Below are 15,578 nucleotides of genomic sequence, written 5' to 3'. Positions count from 1 at the left end.
AGGGGAGATCCCTTCAGAAAGACAGAAACAATAGCAAAGACAAAAAACACTTTTGGAATCTGCTTTTAGTCAACACATAAGGAAAGGGTGCACCGGTCCTGGAAATACTGCAATACCAGGTCAATGCGTGGAGTGGACAGAGCAAGCTCTATTTCCATCTCCCTGTTCTAAAAATCCATTTAATATATGGTCCCCAGATAGGGGACGTATCAGATATTAAACTGATAAGAACAGATACTACACTTGATCTTAGCCAAAAGGCCGAGAAGCGATAACCCGAACGGGCCGCGCGTTGCCCGAGCCTGCCCGATACTGCTGTTCAGCCCTTGCAGCGATTCAGCCTACTTCTAGGCAATTCCATGGGGCCCTGCAGGCTCACACACTCACAGCTACACGGGAGGTGAATAAAGGCCGGAGAGGAAGCCAGACAGGATTTGCTTCTTTTGCTTGCACCACAATGCAGTGCTGAAAGAGGAGGAATCTACATAAAAACGCCTTCCTGGCAACGCCCAAATGCCCTGCTGCCATGCAGATAAACACTGGCAGCGGCAGCAAGTGCATGCCCACAGCCACCCCTTGTTCCTTCACACCTTGTATCAGCTGTAATCCAGTCCAGTCCAGTGCTGCCTGCTGAGCAGCACTGACCAACACTGCCTGGGCCCAGGCTTTTATCTCTGAGGCCCCATTATGATGTCAGAAAGCTGGCTCTGGAATCCTGAGGGCTCCACTATGACACGTGCAAAGTTCCGTCTGAACTTTATATAAGACGGTGAGGCTCAGTCAGTCACTCAGTGTTGCCTGAGAGGGCAACACTGCAACAGCCGGCCGCCAGGCTGTCTTTTTTTTGCACAGCTAGTTGCCTCCAGGAGGCCACAAGAGGGAGACAAGGGACTGCAAAATGGAAAATAGGCATCCACCAACTTTACAGACAACTTCTCCTTGCTCCTACAACCTCCATCCTTGCACAGTTTGTTATTCTTCTAGGTAACATAGTAACAAATCCAAATTGCTGCTCTCTTTGTAGGCAAGCAAGGCTTTGTTGCAACTGCAATTCTTACTTCTTCTTGAAATGTAGGGACGACAGTACATTCCATCACATCCATCTAGTGTACACAGGTAGGTCCATTGTGGCGGGCAGGCGAGCGGGCGGGCTGCTTTATTGGCTGTTTGCTGTTCCCTTACTCCACTCCACTATTTGACTGTTGTGCTGCATCAATCAATCAATCAATCAATCAATCAATCAATCAATCAATCAATCAATCAGTGGCTGGCTCAGGTGCAGCTCTTTAACTTACCTAAAAGGGAGGGCGGAGAGAAGACAAGGAAGGTGAATGAGGTGTTCCAATGTGAAATGCCGGAAACACAGAAACACAGACGACACACAACAAGAGGTGGCAATCTATTCATTAATTGCATTTAATCAATGAGCTCATTATCACTCATGCATTGTCCAACAGGTGTTGAAATAATGGGATTAAAAGGGGAGATCCCTTCAGAAAGACAGAAACAATAGCAAAGACAAAAAACACTTTTGGAATCTGCTTTTAGTCAACACATAAGGAAAGGGTGCACCGGTCCTGGAAATACTGCAATACCAGGTCAATGCGTGGAGTGGACAGAGCAAGCTCTATTTCCATCTCCCTGTTCTAAAAATCCATTTAATATATGGTCCCCAGATAGGGGACGTATCAGATATTAAACTGATAAGAACAGATACTACACTTGATCTTAGCCAAAAGGCCGAGAAGCGATTACCCGAACGGGCCGCGCGTTGCCCGAGCCTGCCCGATACTGCTGTTCAGCCCTTGCAGCGATTCAGCCTACTTCTAGGCAATTCCATGGGGCCCTGCAGGCTCACACACTCACAGCTACACGGGAGGTGAATAAAGGCCGGAGAGGAAGCCAGACAGGATTTGCTTCTTTTGCTTGCACCACAATGCAGTGCTGAAAGAGGAGGAATCTACATAAAAACGCCTTCCTCGCAACGCCCAAATGCCCTGCTGCCATGCAGATAAACACTGGCAGCGGCAGCAAGTGCATGCCCACAGCCACCCCTTGTTCCTTCACACCTTGTATCAGCTGTAATCCAGTCCAGTCCAGTGCTGCCTGCTGAGCAGCACTGACCAACACTGCCTGGGCCCAGGCTTTTATCTCTGAGGCCCCATTATGATGTCAGAAAGCTGGCTCTGGAATCCTGAGGGCTCCACTATGACACGTGCAAAGTTCCGTCTGAACTTTATATAAGACGGTGAGGCTCAGTCAGTCACTCAGTGTTGCCTGAGAGGGCAACACTGCAACAGCCGGCCGCCAGGCTGTCTTTTTTTTGCACAGCTAGTTGCCTCCAGGAGGCCACAAGAGGGAGACAAGGGACTGCAAAATGGAAAATAGGCATCCACCAACTTTACAGACAACTTCTCCTTGCTCCTACAACCTCCATCCTTGCACAGTTTGTTATTCTTCTAGGTAACATAGTAACAAATCCAAATTGCTGCTCTCTTTGTAGGCAAGCAAGGCTTTGTTGCAACTGCAATTCTTACTTCTTCTTGAAATGTAGGGACGACAGTACATTCCATCACATCCATCTAGTGTACACAGGTAGGTCCATTGTGGCGGGCAGGCGAGCGGGCGGGCTGCTTTATTGGCTGTTTGCTGTTCCCCTACTCCACTCCACTATTTGACTGTTGTGCTGCATCAATCAATCAATCAATCAATCAATCAATCAATCAATCAATCAATCAATCAATCAATCAATCAATCAATCAATCAGTGGCTGGCTCAGGTGCAGCTCTTTAACTTACCTAAAAGGGAGGGCGGAGAGAAGACAAGGAAGGTGAATGAGGTGTTCCAATGTGAAATGCCGGAAACACAGAAACACAGACGACACACAACAAGAGGTGGCAATCTATTCATTAATTGCATTTAATCAATGAGCTCATTATCACTCATGCATTGTCCAACAGGTGTTGAAATAATGGGATTAAAAGGGGAGATCCCTTCAGAAAGACAGAAACAATAGCAAAGACAAAAAACACTTTTGGAATCTGCTTTTAGTCAACACATAAGGAAAGGGTGCACCGGTCCTGGAAATACTGCAATACCAGGTCAATGCGTGGAGTGGACAGAGCAAGCTCTATTTCCATCTCCCTGTTCTAAAAATCCATTTAATATATGGTCCCCAGATAGGGGACGTATCAGATATTAAACTGATAAGAACAGATACTACACTTGATCTTAGCCAAAAGGCCGAGAAGCGATAACCCGAACGGGCCGCGCGTTGCCCGAGCCTGCCCGATACTGCTGTTCAGCCCTTGCAGCGATTCAGCCTACTTCTAGGCAATTCCATGGGGCCCTGCAGGCTCACACACTCACAGCTACACGGGAGGTGAATAAAGGCCGGAGAGGAAGCCAGACAGGATTTGCTTCTTTTGCTTGCACCACAATGCAGTGCTGAAAGAGGAGGAATCTACATAAAAACGCCTTCCTGGCAACGCCCAAATGCCCTGCTGCCATGCAGATAAACACTGGCAGCGGCAGCAAGTGCATGCCCACAGCCACCCCTTGTTCCTTCACACCTTGTATCAGCTGTAATCCAGTCCAGTCCAGTGCTGCCTGCTGAGCAGCACTGACCAACACTGCCTGGGCCCAGGCTTTTATCTCTGAGGCCCCATTATGATGTCAGAAAGCTGGCTCTGGAATCCTGAGGGCTCCACTATGACACGTGCAAAGTTCCGTCTGAACTTTATATAAGACGGTGAGGCTCAGTCAGTCACTCAGTGTTGCCTGAGAGGGCAACACTGCAACAGCCGGCCGCCAGGCTGTCTTTTTTTTGCACAGCTAGTTGCCTCCAGGAGGCCACAAGAGGGAGACAAGGGACTGCAAAATGGAAAATAGGCATCCACCAACTTTACAGACAACTTCTCCTTGCTCCTACAACCTCCATCCTTGCACAGTTTGTTATTCTTCTAGGTAACATAGTAACAAATCCAAATTGCTGCTCTCTTTGTAGGCAAGCAAGGCTTTGTTGCAACTGCAATTCTTACTTCTTCTTGAAATGTAGGGACGACAGTACATTCCATCACATCCATCTAGTGTACACAGGTAGGTCCATTGTGGCGGGCAGGCGAGCGGGCGGGCTGCTTTATTGGCTGTTTGCTGTTCCCTTACTCCACTCCACTATTTGACTGTTGTGCTGCATCAATCAATCAATCAATCAATCAATCAATCAATCAATCAATCAATCAATCAATCAGTGGCTGGCTCAGGTGCAGCTCTTTAACTTACCTAAAAGGGAGGGCGGAGAGAAGACAAGGAAGGTGAATGAGGTGTTCCAATGTGAAATGCCGGAAACACAGAAACACAGACGACACACAACAAGAGGTGGCAATCTATTCATTAATTGCATTTAATCAATGAGCTCATTATCACTCATGCATTGTCCAACAGGTGTTGAAATAATGGGATTAAAAGGGGAGATCCCTTCAGAAAGACAGAAACAATAGCAAAGACAAAAAACACTTTTGGAATCTGCTTTTAGTCAACACATAAGGAAAGGGTGCACCGGTCCTGGAAATACTGCAATACCAGGTCAATGCGTGGAGTGGACAGAGCAAGCTCTATTTCCATCTCCCTGTTCTAAAAATCCATTTAATATATGGTCCCCAGATAGGGGACGTATCAGATATTAAACTGATAAGAACAGATACTACACTTGATCTTAGCCAAAAGGCCGAGAAGCGATTACCCGAACGGGCCGCGCGTTGCCCGAGCCTGCCCGATACTGCTGTTCAGCCCTTGCAGCGATTCAGCCTACTTCTAGGCAATTCCATGGGGCCCTGCAGGCTCACACACTCACAGCTACACGGGAGGTGAATAAAGGCCGGAGAGGAAGCCAGACAGGATTTGCTTATTTTGCTTGCACCACAATGCAGTGCTGAAAGAGGAGGAATCTACATAAAAACGCCTTCCTGGCAACGCCCAAATGCCCTGCTGCCATGCAGATAAACACTGGCAGCGGCAGCAAGTGCATGCCCACAGCCACCCCTTGTTCCTTCACACCTTGTATCAGCTGTAATCCAGTCCAGTCCAGTGCTGCCTGCTGAGCAGCACTGACCAACACTGCCTGGGCCCAGGCTTTTATCTCTGAGGCCCCATTATGATGTCAGAAAGCTGGCTCTGGAATCCTGAGGGCTCCACTATGACACGTGCAAAGTTCCGTCTGAACTTTATATAAGACGGTGAGGCTCAGTCAGTCACTCAGTGTTGCCTGAGAGGGCAACACTGCAACAGCCGGCCGCCAGGCTGTCTTTTTTTTGCACAGCTAGTTGCCTCCAGGAGGCCACAAGAGGGAGACAAGGGACTGCAAAATGGAAAATAGGCATCCACCAACTTTACAGACAACTTCTCCTTGCTCCTACAACCTCCATCCTTGCACAGTTTGTTATTCTTCTAGGTAACATAGTAACAAATCCAAATTGCTGCTCTCTTTGTAGGCAAGCAAGGCTTTGTTGCAACTGCAATTCTTACTTCTTCTTGAAATGTAGGGACGACAGTACATTCCATCACATCCATCTAGTGTACACAGGTAGGTCCATTGTGGCGGGCAGGCGAGCTGCTTTATTGGCTGTTTGCTGTTCCCCTACTCCACTCCACTATTTGACTGTTGTGCTGCATCAATCAATCAATCAATCAATCAATCAATCAATCAATCAATCAGTGGCTGGCTCAGGTGCAGCTCTTTAACTTACCTAAAAGGGAGGGCGGAGAGAAGACAAGGAAGGTGAATGAGGTGTTCCAATGTGAAATGCCGGAAACACAGAAACACAGACGACACACAACAAGAGGTGGCAATCTATTCATTAATTGCATTTAATCAATGAGCTCATTATCACTCATGCATTGTCCAACAGGTGTTGAAATAATGGGATTAAAAGGGGAGATCCCTTCAGAAAGACAGAAACAATAGCAAAGACAAAAAACACTTTTGGAATCTGCTTTTAGTCAACACATAAGGAAAGGGTGCACCGGTCCTGGAAATACTGCAATACCAGGTCAATGCGTGGAGTGGACAGAGCAAGCTCTATTTCCATCTCCCTGTTCTAAAAATCCATTTAATATATGGTCCCCAGATAGGGGACGTATCAGATATTAAACTGATAAGAACAGATACTACACTTGATCTTAGCCAAAAGGCCGAGAAGCGATAACCCGAACGGGCCGCGCGTTGCCCGAGCCTGCCCGATACTGCTGTTCAGCCCTTGCAGCGATTCAGCCTACTTCTAGGCAATTCCATGGGGCCCTGCAGGCTCACACACTCACAGCTACACGGGAGGTGAATAAAGGCCGGAGAGGAAGCCAGACAGGATTTGCTTCTTTTGCTTGCACCACAATGCAGTGCTGAAAGAGGAGGAATCTACATAAAAACGCCTTCCTGGCAACGCCCAAATGCCCTGCTGCCATGCAGATAAACACTGGCAGCGGCAGCAAGTGCATGCCCACAGCCACCCCTTGTTCCTTCACACCTTGTATCAGCTGTAATCCAGTCCAGTCCAGTGCTGCCTGCTGAGCAGCACTGACCAACACTGCCTGGGCCCAGGCTTTTATCTCTGAGGCCCCATTATGATGTCAGAAAGCTGGCTCTGGAATCCTGAGGGCTCCACTATGACACGTGCAAAGTTCCGTCTGAACTTTATATAAGACGGTGAGGCTCAGTCAGTCACTCAGTGTTGCCTGAGAGGGCAACACTGCAACAGCCGGCCGCCAGGCTGTCTTTTTTTTGCACAGCTAGTTGCCTCCAGGAGGCCACAAGAGGGAGACAAGGGACTGCAAAATGGAAAATAGGCATCCACCAACTTTACAGACAACTTCTCCTTGCTCCTACAACCTCCATCCTTGCACAGTTTGTTATTCTTCTAGGTAACATAGTAACAAATCCAAATTGCTGCTCTCTTTGTAGGCAAGCAAGGCTTTGTTGCAACTGCAATTCTTACTTCTTCTTGAAATGTAGGGACGACAATACATTCCATCACATCCATCTAGTGTACACAGGTAGGTCCATTGTGGCGGGCAGGCGAGCGGGCGGGCTGCTTTATTGGCTGTTTGCTGTTCCCCTACTCCACTCCACTATTTGACTGTTGTGCTGCATCAATCAATCAATCAATCAATCAATCAATCAATCAATCAATCAATCAATCAGTGGCTGGCTCAGGTGCAGCTCTTTAACTTACCTAAAAGGGAGGGCGGAGAGAAGACAAGGAAGGTGAATGAGGTGTTCCAATGTGAAATGCCGGAAACACAGAAACACAGACGACACACAACAAGAGGTGGCAATCTATTCATTAATTGCATTTAATCAATGAGCTCATTATCACTCATGCATTGTCCAACAGGTGTTGAAATAATGGGATTAAAAGGGGAGATCCCTTCAGAAAGACAGAAACAATAGCAAAGACAAAAAACACTTTTGGAATCTGCTTTTAGTCAACACATAAGGAAAGGGTGCACCGGTCCTGGAAATACTGCAATACCAGGTCAATGCGTGGAGTGGACAGAGCAAGCTCTATTTCCATCTCCCTGTTCTAAAAATCCATTTAATATATGGTCCCCAGATAGGGGACGTATCAGATATTAAACTGATAAGAACAGATACTACACTTGATCTTAGCCAAAAGGCCGAGAAGCGATAACCCGAACGGGCCGCGCGTTGCCCGAGCCTGCCCGATACTGCTGTTCAGCCCTTGCAGCGATTCAGCCTACTTCTAGGCAATTCCATGGGGCCCTGCAGGCTCACACACTCACAGCTACACGGGAGGTGAATAAAGGCCGGAGAGGAAGCCAGACAGGATTTGCTTCTTTTGCTTGCACCACAATGCAGTGCTGAAAGAGGAGGAATCTACATAAAAACGCCTTCCTGGCAACGCCCAAATGCCCTGCTGCCATGCAGATAAACACTGGCAGCGGCAGCAAGTGCATGCCCACAGCCACCCCTTGTTCCTTCACACCTTGTATCAGCTGTAATCCAGTCCAGTCCAGTGCTGCCTGCTGAGCAGCACTGACCAACACTGCCTGGGCCCAGGCTTTTATCTCTGAGGCCCCATTATGATGTCAGAAAGCTGGCTCTGGAATCCTGAGGGCTCCACTATGACACGTGCAAAGTTCCGTCTGAACTTTATATAAGACGGTGAGGCTCAGTCAGTCACTCAGTGTTGCCTGAGAGGGCAACACTGCAACAGCCGGCCGCCAGGCTGTCTTTTTTTTGCACAGCTAGTTGCCTCCAGGAGGCCACAAGAGGGAGACAAGGGACTGCAAAATGGAAAATAGGCATCCACCAACTTTACAGACAACTTCTCCTTGCTCCTACAACCTCCATCCTTGCACAGTTTGTTATTCTTCTAGGTAACATAGTAACAAATCCAAATTGCTGCTCTCTTTGTAGGCAAGCAAGGCTTTGTTGCAACTGCAATTCTTACTTCTTCTTGAAATGTAGGGACGACAGTACATTCCATCACATCCATCTAGTGTACACAGGTAGGTCCATTGTGGCGGGCAGGCGAGCGGGCGGGCTGCTTTATTGGCTGTTTGCTGTTCCCCTACTCCACTCCACTATTTGACTGTTGTGCTGCATCAATCAATCAATCAATCAATCAATCAATCAATCAATCAATCAATCAATCAGTGGCTGGCTCAGGTGCAGCTCTTTAACTTACCTAAAAGGGAGGGCGGAGAGAAGACAAGGAAGGTGAATGAGGTGTTCCAATGTGAAATGCCGGAAACACAGAAACACAGACGACACACAACAAGAGGTGGCAATCTATTCATTAATTGCATTTAATCAATGAGCTCATTATCACTCATGCATTGTCCAACAGGTGTTGAAATAATGGGATTAAAAGGGGAGATCCCTTCAGAAAGACAGAAACAATAGCAAAGACAAAAAACACTTTTGGAATCTGCTTTTAGTCAACACATAAGGAAAGGGTGCACCGGTCCTGGAAATACTGCAATACCAGGTCAATGCGTGGAGTGGACAGAGCAAGCTCTATTTCCATCTCCCTGTTCTAAAAATCCATTTAATATATGGTCCCCAGATAGGGGACGTATCAGATATTAAACTGATAAGAACAGATACTACACTTGATCTTAGCCAAAAGGCCGAGAAGCGATAACCCGAATGGGCCGCGCGTTGCCCGAGCCTGCCCGATACTGCTGTTCAGCCCTTGCAGCGATTCAGCCTACTTCTAGGCAATTCCATGGGGCCCTGCAGGCTCACACACTCACAGCTACACGGGAGGTGAATAAAGGCCGGAGAGGAAGCCAGACAGGATTTGCTTCTTTTGCTTGCACCACAATGCAGTGCTGAAAGAGGAGGAATCTACATAAAAACGCCTTCCTGGCAACGCCCAAATGCCCTGCTGCCATGCAGATAAACACTGGCAGCGGCAGCAAGTGCATGCCCACAGCCACCCCTTGTTCCTTCACACCTTGTATCAGCTGTAATCCAGTCCAGTCCAGTGCTGCCTGCTGAGCAGCACTGACCAACACTGCCTGGGCCCAGGCTTTTATCTCTGAGGCCCCATTATGATGTCAGAAAGCTGGCTCTGGAATCCTGAGGGCTCCACTATGACACGTGCAAAGTTCCGTCTGAACTTTATATAAGACGGTGAGGCTCAGTCAGTCACTCAGTGTTGCCTGAGAGGGCAACACTGCAACAGCCGGCCGCCAGGCTGTCTTTTTTTTGCACAGCTAGTTGCCTCCAGGAGGCCACAAGAGGGAGACAAGGGACTGCAAAATGGAAAATAGGCATCCACCAACTTTACAGACAACTTCTCCTTGCTCCTACAACCTCCATCCTTGCACAGTTTGTTATTCTTCTAGGTAACATAGTAACAAATCCAAATTGCTGCTCTCTTTGTAGGCAAGCAAGGCTTTGTTGCAACTGCAATTCTTACTTCTTCTTGAAATGTAGGGACGACAGTACATTCCATCACATCCATCTAGTGTACACAGGTAGGTCCATTGTGGCGGGCAGGCGAGCGGGCGGGCTGCTTTATTGGCTGTTTGCTGTTCCCCTACTCCACTCCACTATTTGACTGTTGTGCTGCATCAATCAATCAATCAATCAATCAATCAATCAGTGGCTGGCTCAGGTGCAGCTCTTTAACTTACCTAAAAGGGAGGGCGGAGAGAAGACAAGGAAGGTGAATGAGGTGTTCCAATGTGAAATGCCGGAAACACAGAAACACAGACGACACACAACAAGAGGTGGCAATCTATTCATTAATTGCATTTAATCAATGAGCTCATTATCACTCATGCATTGTCCAACAGGTGTTGAAATAATGGGATTAAAAGGGGAGATCCCTTCAGAAAGACAGAAACAATAGCAAAGACAAAAAACACTTTTGGAATCTGCTTTTAGTCAACACATAAGGAAAGGGTGCACCGGTCCTGGAAATACTGCAATACCAGGTCAATGCGTGGAGTGGACAGAGCAAGCTCTATTTCCATCTCCCTGTTCTAAAAATCCATTTAATATATGGTCCCCAGATAGGGGACGTATCAGATATTAAACTGATAAGAACAGATACTACACTTGATCTTAGCCAAAAGGCCGAGAAGCGATAACCCGAACGGGCCGCGCGTTGCCCGAGCCTGCCCGATACTGCTGTTCAGCCCTTGCAGCGATTCAGCCTACTTCTAGGCAATTCCATGGGGCCCTGCAGGCTCACACACTCACAGCTACACGGGAGGTGAATAAAGGCCGGAGAGGAAGCCAGACAGGATTTGCTTCTTTTGCTTGCACCACAATGCAGTGCTGAAAGAGGAGGAATCTACATAAAAACGCCTTCCTGGCAACGCCCAAATGCCCTGCTGCCATGCAGATAAACACTGGCAGCGGCAGCAAGTGCATGCCCACAGCCACCCCTTGTTCCTTCACACCTTGTATCAGCTGTAATCCAGTCCAGTCCAGTGCTGCCTGCTGAGCAGCACTGACCAACACTGCCTGGGCCCAGGCTTTTATCTCTGAGGCCCCATTATGATGTCAGAAAGCTGGCTCTGGAATCCTGAGGGCTCCACTATGACACGTGCAAAGTTCCGTCTGAACTTTATATAAGACGGTGAGGCTCAGTCAGTCACTCAGTGTTGCCTGAGAGGGCAACACTGCAACAGCCGGCCGCCAGGCTGTCTTTTTTTTGCACAGCTAGTTGCCTCCAGGAGGCCACAAGAGGGAGACAAGGGACTGCAAAATGGAAAATAGGCATCCACCAACTTTACAGACAACTTCTCCTTGCTCCTACAACCTCCATCCTTGCACAGTTTGTTATTCTTCTAGGTAACATAGTAACAAATCCAAATTGCTGCTCTCTTTGTAGGCAAGCAAGGCTTTGTTGCAACTGCAATTCTTACTTCTTCTTGAAATGTAGGGACGACAGTACATTCCATCACATCCATCTAGTGTACACAGGTAGGTCCATTGTGGCGGGCAGGCGAGCGGGCGGGCTGCTTTATTGGCTGTTTGCTGTTCCCCTACTCCACTCCACTATTTGACTGTTGTGCTGCATCAATCAATCAATCAATCAATCAATCAATCAATCAATCAATCAATCAATCAATCAATCAATCAGTGGCTGGCTCAGGTGCAGCTCTTTAACTTACCTAAAAGGGAGGGCGGAGAGAAGACAAGGAAGGTGAATGAGGTGTTCCAATGTGAAATGCCGGAAACACAGAAACACAGACGACACACAACAAGAGGTGGCAATCTATTCATTAATTGCATTTAATCAATGAGCTCATTATCACTCATGCATTGTCCAACAGGTGTTGAAATAATGGGATTAAAAGGGGAGATCCCTTCAGAAAGACAGAAACAATAGCAAAGACAAAAAACACTTTTGGAATCTGCTTTTAGTCAACACATAAGGAAAGGGTGCACCGGTCCTGGAAATACTGCAATACCAGGTCAATGCGTGGAGTGGACAGAGCAAGCTCTATTTCCATCTCCCTGTTCTAAAAATCCATTTAATATATGGTCCCCAGATAGGGGACGTATCAGATATTAAACTGATAAGAACAGATACTACACTTGATCTTAGCCAAAAGGCCGAGAAGCGATAACCCGAATGGGCCGCGCGTTGCCCGAGCCTGCCCGATACTGCTGTTCAGCCCTTGCAGCGATTCAGCCTACTTCTAGGCAATTCCATGGGGCCCTGCAGGCTCACACACTCACAGCTACACGGGAGGTGAATAAAGGCCGGAGAGGAAGCCAGACAGGATTTGCTTCTTTTGCTTGCTGCACCACAATGCAGTGCTGAAAGAGGAGGAATCTACATAAAAACGCCTTCCTGGCAACGCCCAAATGCCCTGCTGCCATGCAGATAAACACTGGCAGCGGCAGCAAGTGCATGCCCACAGCCACCCCTTGTTCCTTCACACCTTGTATCAGCTGTAATCCAGTCCAGTCCAGTGCTGCCTGCTGAGCAGCACTGACCAACACTGCCTGGGCCCAGGCTTTTATCTCTGAGGCCCCATTATGATGTCAGAAAGCTGGCTCTGGAATCCTGAGGGCTCCACTATGACACGTGCAAAGTTCCGTCTGAACTTTATATAAGACGGTGAGGCTCAGTCAGTCACTCAGTGTTGCCTGAGAGGGCAACACTGCAACAGCCGGCCGCCAGGCTGTCTTTTTTTTGCACAGCTAGTTGCCTCCAGGAGGCCACAAGAGGGAGACAAGGGACTGCAAAATGGAAAATAGGCATCCACCAACTTTACAGACAACTTCTCCTTGCTCCTACAACCTCCATCCTTGCACAGTTTGTTATTCTTCTAGGTAACATAGTAACAAATCCAAATTGCTGCTCTCTTTGTAGGCAAGCAAGGCTTTGTTGCAACTGCAATTCTTACTTCTTCTTGAAATGTAGGGACGACAGTACATTCCATCACATCCATCTAGTGTACACAGGTAGGTCCATTGTGGCGGGCAGGCGAGCGGGCGGGCTGCTTTATTGGCTGTTTGCTGTTCCCCTACTCCACTCCACTATTTGACTGTACTGTTGTGCTGCATCAATCAATCAATCAATCAATCAATCAATCAATCAATCAATCAATCAATCAGTGGCTGGCTCAGGTGCAGCTCTTTAACTTACCTAAAAGGGAGGGCGGAGAGAAGACAAGGAAGGTGAATGAGGTGTTCCAATGTGAAATGCCGGAAACACAGAAACACAGACGACACACAACAAGAGGTGGCAATCTATTCATTAATTGCATTTAATCAATGAGCTCATTATCACTCATGCATTGTCCAACAGGTGTTGAAATAATGGGATTAAAAGGGGAGATCCCTTCAGAAAGACAGAAACAATAGCAAAGACAAAAAACACTTTTGGAATCTGCTTTTAGTCAACACATAAGGAAAGGGTGCACCGGTCCTGGAAATACTGCAATACCAGGTCAATGCGTGGAGTGGACAGAGCAAGCTCTATTTCCATCTCCCTGTTCTAAAAATCCATTTAATATATGGTCCCCAGATAGGGGACGTATCAGATATTAAACTGATAAGAACAGATACTACACTTGATCTTAGCCAAAAGGCCGAGAAGCGATAACCCGAACGGGCCGCGCGTTGCCCGAGCCTGCCCGATACTGCTGTTCAGCCCTTGCAGCGATTCAGCCTACTTCTAGGCAATTCCATGGGGCCCTGCAGGCTCACACACTCACAGCTACACGGGAGGTGAATAAAGGCCGGAGAGGAAGCTAGACAGGATTTGCTTCTTTTGCTTGCACCACAATGCAGTGCTGAAAGAGGAGGAATCTACATAAAAACGCCTTCCTGGCAACGCCCAAATGCCCTGCTGCCATGCAGATAAACACTGGCAGCGGCAGCAAGTGCATGCCCACAGCCACCCCTTGTTCCTTCACACCTTGTATCAGCTGTAATCCAGTCCAGTCCAGTGCTGCCTGCTGAGCAGCACTGACCAACACTGCCTGGGCCCAGGCTTTTATCTCTGAGGCCCCATTATGATGTCAGAAAGCTGGCTCTGGAATCCTGAGGGCTCCACTATGACACGTGCAAAGTTCCGTCTGAACTTTATATAAGACGGTGAGGCTCAGTCAGTCACTCAGTGTTGCCTGAGAGGGCAACACTGCAACAGCCGGCCGCCAGGCTGTCTTTTTTTTGCACAGCTAGTTGCCTCCAGGAGGCCACAAGAGGGAGACAAGGGACTGCAAAATGGAAAATAGGCATCCACCAACTTTACAGACAACTTCTCCTTGCTCCTACAACCTCCATCCTTGCACAGTTTGTTATTCTTCTAGGTAACATAGTAACAAATCCAAATTGCTGCTCTCTTTGTAGGCAAGCAAGGCTTTGTTGCAACTGCAATTCTTACTTCTTCTTGAAATGTAGGGACGACAGTACATTCCATCACATCCATCTAGTGTACACAGGTAGGTCCATTGTGGCGGGCAGGCGAGCGGGCGGGCTGCTTTATTGGCTGTTTGCTGTTCCCCTACTCCACTCCACTATTTGACTGTTGTGCTGCATCAATCAATCAATCAATCAATCAATCAATCAATCAATCAATCAATCAATCAGTGGCTGGCTCAGGTGCAGCTCTTTAACTTACCTAAAAGGGAGGGCGGAGAGAAGACAAGGAAGGTGAATGAGGTGTTCCAATGTGAAATGCCGGAAACACAGAAACACAGACGACACACAACAAGAGGTGGCAATCTATTCATTAATTGCATTTAATCAATGAGCTCATTATCACTCATGCATTGTCCAACAGGTGTTGAAATAATGGGATTAAAAGGGGAGATCCCTTCAGAAAGACAGAAACAATAGCAAAGACAAAAAAACACTTTTGGAATCTGCTTTTAGTCAACACATAAGGAAAGGGTGCACCGGTCCTGGAAATACTGCAATACCAGGTCAATGCGTGGAGTGGACAGAGCAAGCTCTATTTCCATCTCCCTGTTCTAAAAATCCATTTAATATATGGTCCCCAGATAGGGGACGTATCAGATATTAAACTGATAAGAACAGATACTACACTTGATCTTAGCCAAAAGGCCGAGAAGCGATAACCCGAACGGGCCGCGCGTTGCCCGAGCCTGCCCGATACTGCTGTTCAGCCCTTGCAGCGATTCAGCCTACTTCTAGGCAATCCCATGGGGCCCTGCAGGCTCACACACTCACAGCTACACGGGAGGTGAATAAAGGCCGGAGAGGAAGCCAGACAGGATTTGCTTCTTTTGCTTGCACCACAATGCAGTGCTGAAAGAGGAGGAATCTACATAAAAACGCCTTCCTGGCAACGCCCAAATGCCCTGCTGCCATGCAGATAAACACTGGCAGCGGCAGCAAGTGCATGCCCACAGCCACCCCTTGTTCCTTCACACCTTGTATCAGCTGTAATCCAGTCCAGTCCAGTGCTGCCTGCTGAGCAGCACTGACCAACACTGCCTGGGCCCAGGCTTTTATCTCTGAGGCCCCATTATGATGTCAGAAAGCTGGCTCTGGAATCCTGAGGGCTCCACTATGACACGTGCAAAGTTCCGTCTGAACTTTATATAAGACGGTGAGG

The 15,578-nt window shown here is 47.8% G+C and overlaps 11 non-coding genes across 11 annotated transcripts; all 11 read right to left on the bottom strand.

Annotated features, from left to right (window-relative positions):
• Positions 1–82: 82 nt before the first annotated feature.
• On the bottom strand, positions 83–273 carry LOC142697249 (U2 spliceosomal RNA). Its single transcript, XR_012865062.1, has one exon. It is a non-coding gene; the product is annotated as a U2 spliceosomal RNA (small nuclear RNA).
• A 1,288-nt stretch (positions 274–1,561) lies between these two features.
• Positions 1,562–1,752, bottom strand: LOC142697248 (U2 spliceosomal RNA). The gene has a single exon (XR_012865061.1). It is a non-coding gene; the product is annotated as a U2 spliceosomal RNA (small nuclear RNA).
• A 1,312-nt stretch (positions 1,753–3,064) lies between these two features.
• LOC142697247 (U2 spliceosomal RNA) lies at positions 3,065–3,255 on the bottom strand. Its single transcript, XR_012865060.1, has one exon. It is a non-coding gene; the product is annotated as a U2 spliceosomal RNA (small nuclear RNA).
• A 1,292-nt stretch (positions 3,256–4,547) lies between these two features.
• Positions 4,548–4,738, bottom strand: LOC142697246 (U2 spliceosomal RNA). The gene has a single exon (XR_012865059.1). It is a non-coding gene; the product is annotated as a U2 spliceosomal RNA (small nuclear RNA).
• A 1,272-nt stretch (positions 4,739–6,010) lies between these two features.
• LOC142697245 (U2 spliceosomal RNA) lies at positions 6,011–6,201 on the bottom strand. Its single transcript, XR_012865058.1, has one exon. It is a non-coding gene; the product is annotated as a U2 spliceosomal RNA (small nuclear RNA).
• A 1,288-nt stretch (positions 6,202–7,489) lies between these two features.
• Positions 7,490–7,680, bottom strand: LOC142697243 (U2 spliceosomal RNA). The gene has a single exon (XR_012865056.1). It is a non-coding gene; the product is annotated as a U2 spliceosomal RNA (small nuclear RNA).
• A 1,288-nt stretch (positions 7,681–8,968) lies between these two features.
• Positions 8,969–9,159, bottom strand: LOC142697242 (U2 spliceosomal RNA). Its single transcript, XR_012865055.1, has one exon. It is a non-coding gene; the product is annotated as a U2 spliceosomal RNA (small nuclear RNA).
• Positions 9,160–10,427: 1,268 nt separating this feature from the next.
• Positions 10,428–10,618, bottom strand: LOC142697241 (U2 spliceosomal RNA). Its single transcript, XR_012865054.1, has one exon. It is a non-coding gene; the product is annotated as a U2 spliceosomal RNA (small nuclear RNA).
• A 1,300-nt stretch (positions 10,619–11,918) lies between these two features.
• Positions 11,919–12,109, bottom strand: LOC142697239 (U2 spliceosomal RNA). The gene has a single exon (XR_012865053.1). It is a non-coding gene; the product is annotated as a U2 spliceosomal RNA (small nuclear RNA).
• A 1,296-nt stretch (positions 12,110–13,405) lies between these two features.
• LOC142697238 (U2 spliceosomal RNA) lies at positions 13,406–13,596 on the bottom strand. The gene has a single exon (XR_012865052.1). It is a non-coding gene; the product is annotated as a U2 spliceosomal RNA (small nuclear RNA).
• Positions 13,597–14,885: 1,289 nt separating this feature from the next.
• Positions 14,886–15,076, bottom strand: LOC142697237 (U2 spliceosomal RNA). Its single transcript, XR_012865051.1, has one exon. It is a non-coding gene; the product is annotated as a U2 spliceosomal RNA (small nuclear RNA).
• Between the last annotated feature and the right edge of the window lie 502 nt (positions 15,077–15,578).

Source organism: Rhinoderma darwinii, assembly GCF_050947455.1.
Source record: "Rhinoderma darwinii isolate aRhiDar2 chromosome 5 unlocalized genomic scaffold, aRhiDar2.hap1 SUPER_5_unloc_8, whole genome shotgun sequence".
Lineage (NCBI taxonomy): Eukaryota > Metazoa > Chordata > Amphibia > Anura > Rhinodermatidae > Rhinoderma > Rhinoderma darwinii.
This window is presented reverse-complemented; position numbering and strand designations above follow the sequence as displayed.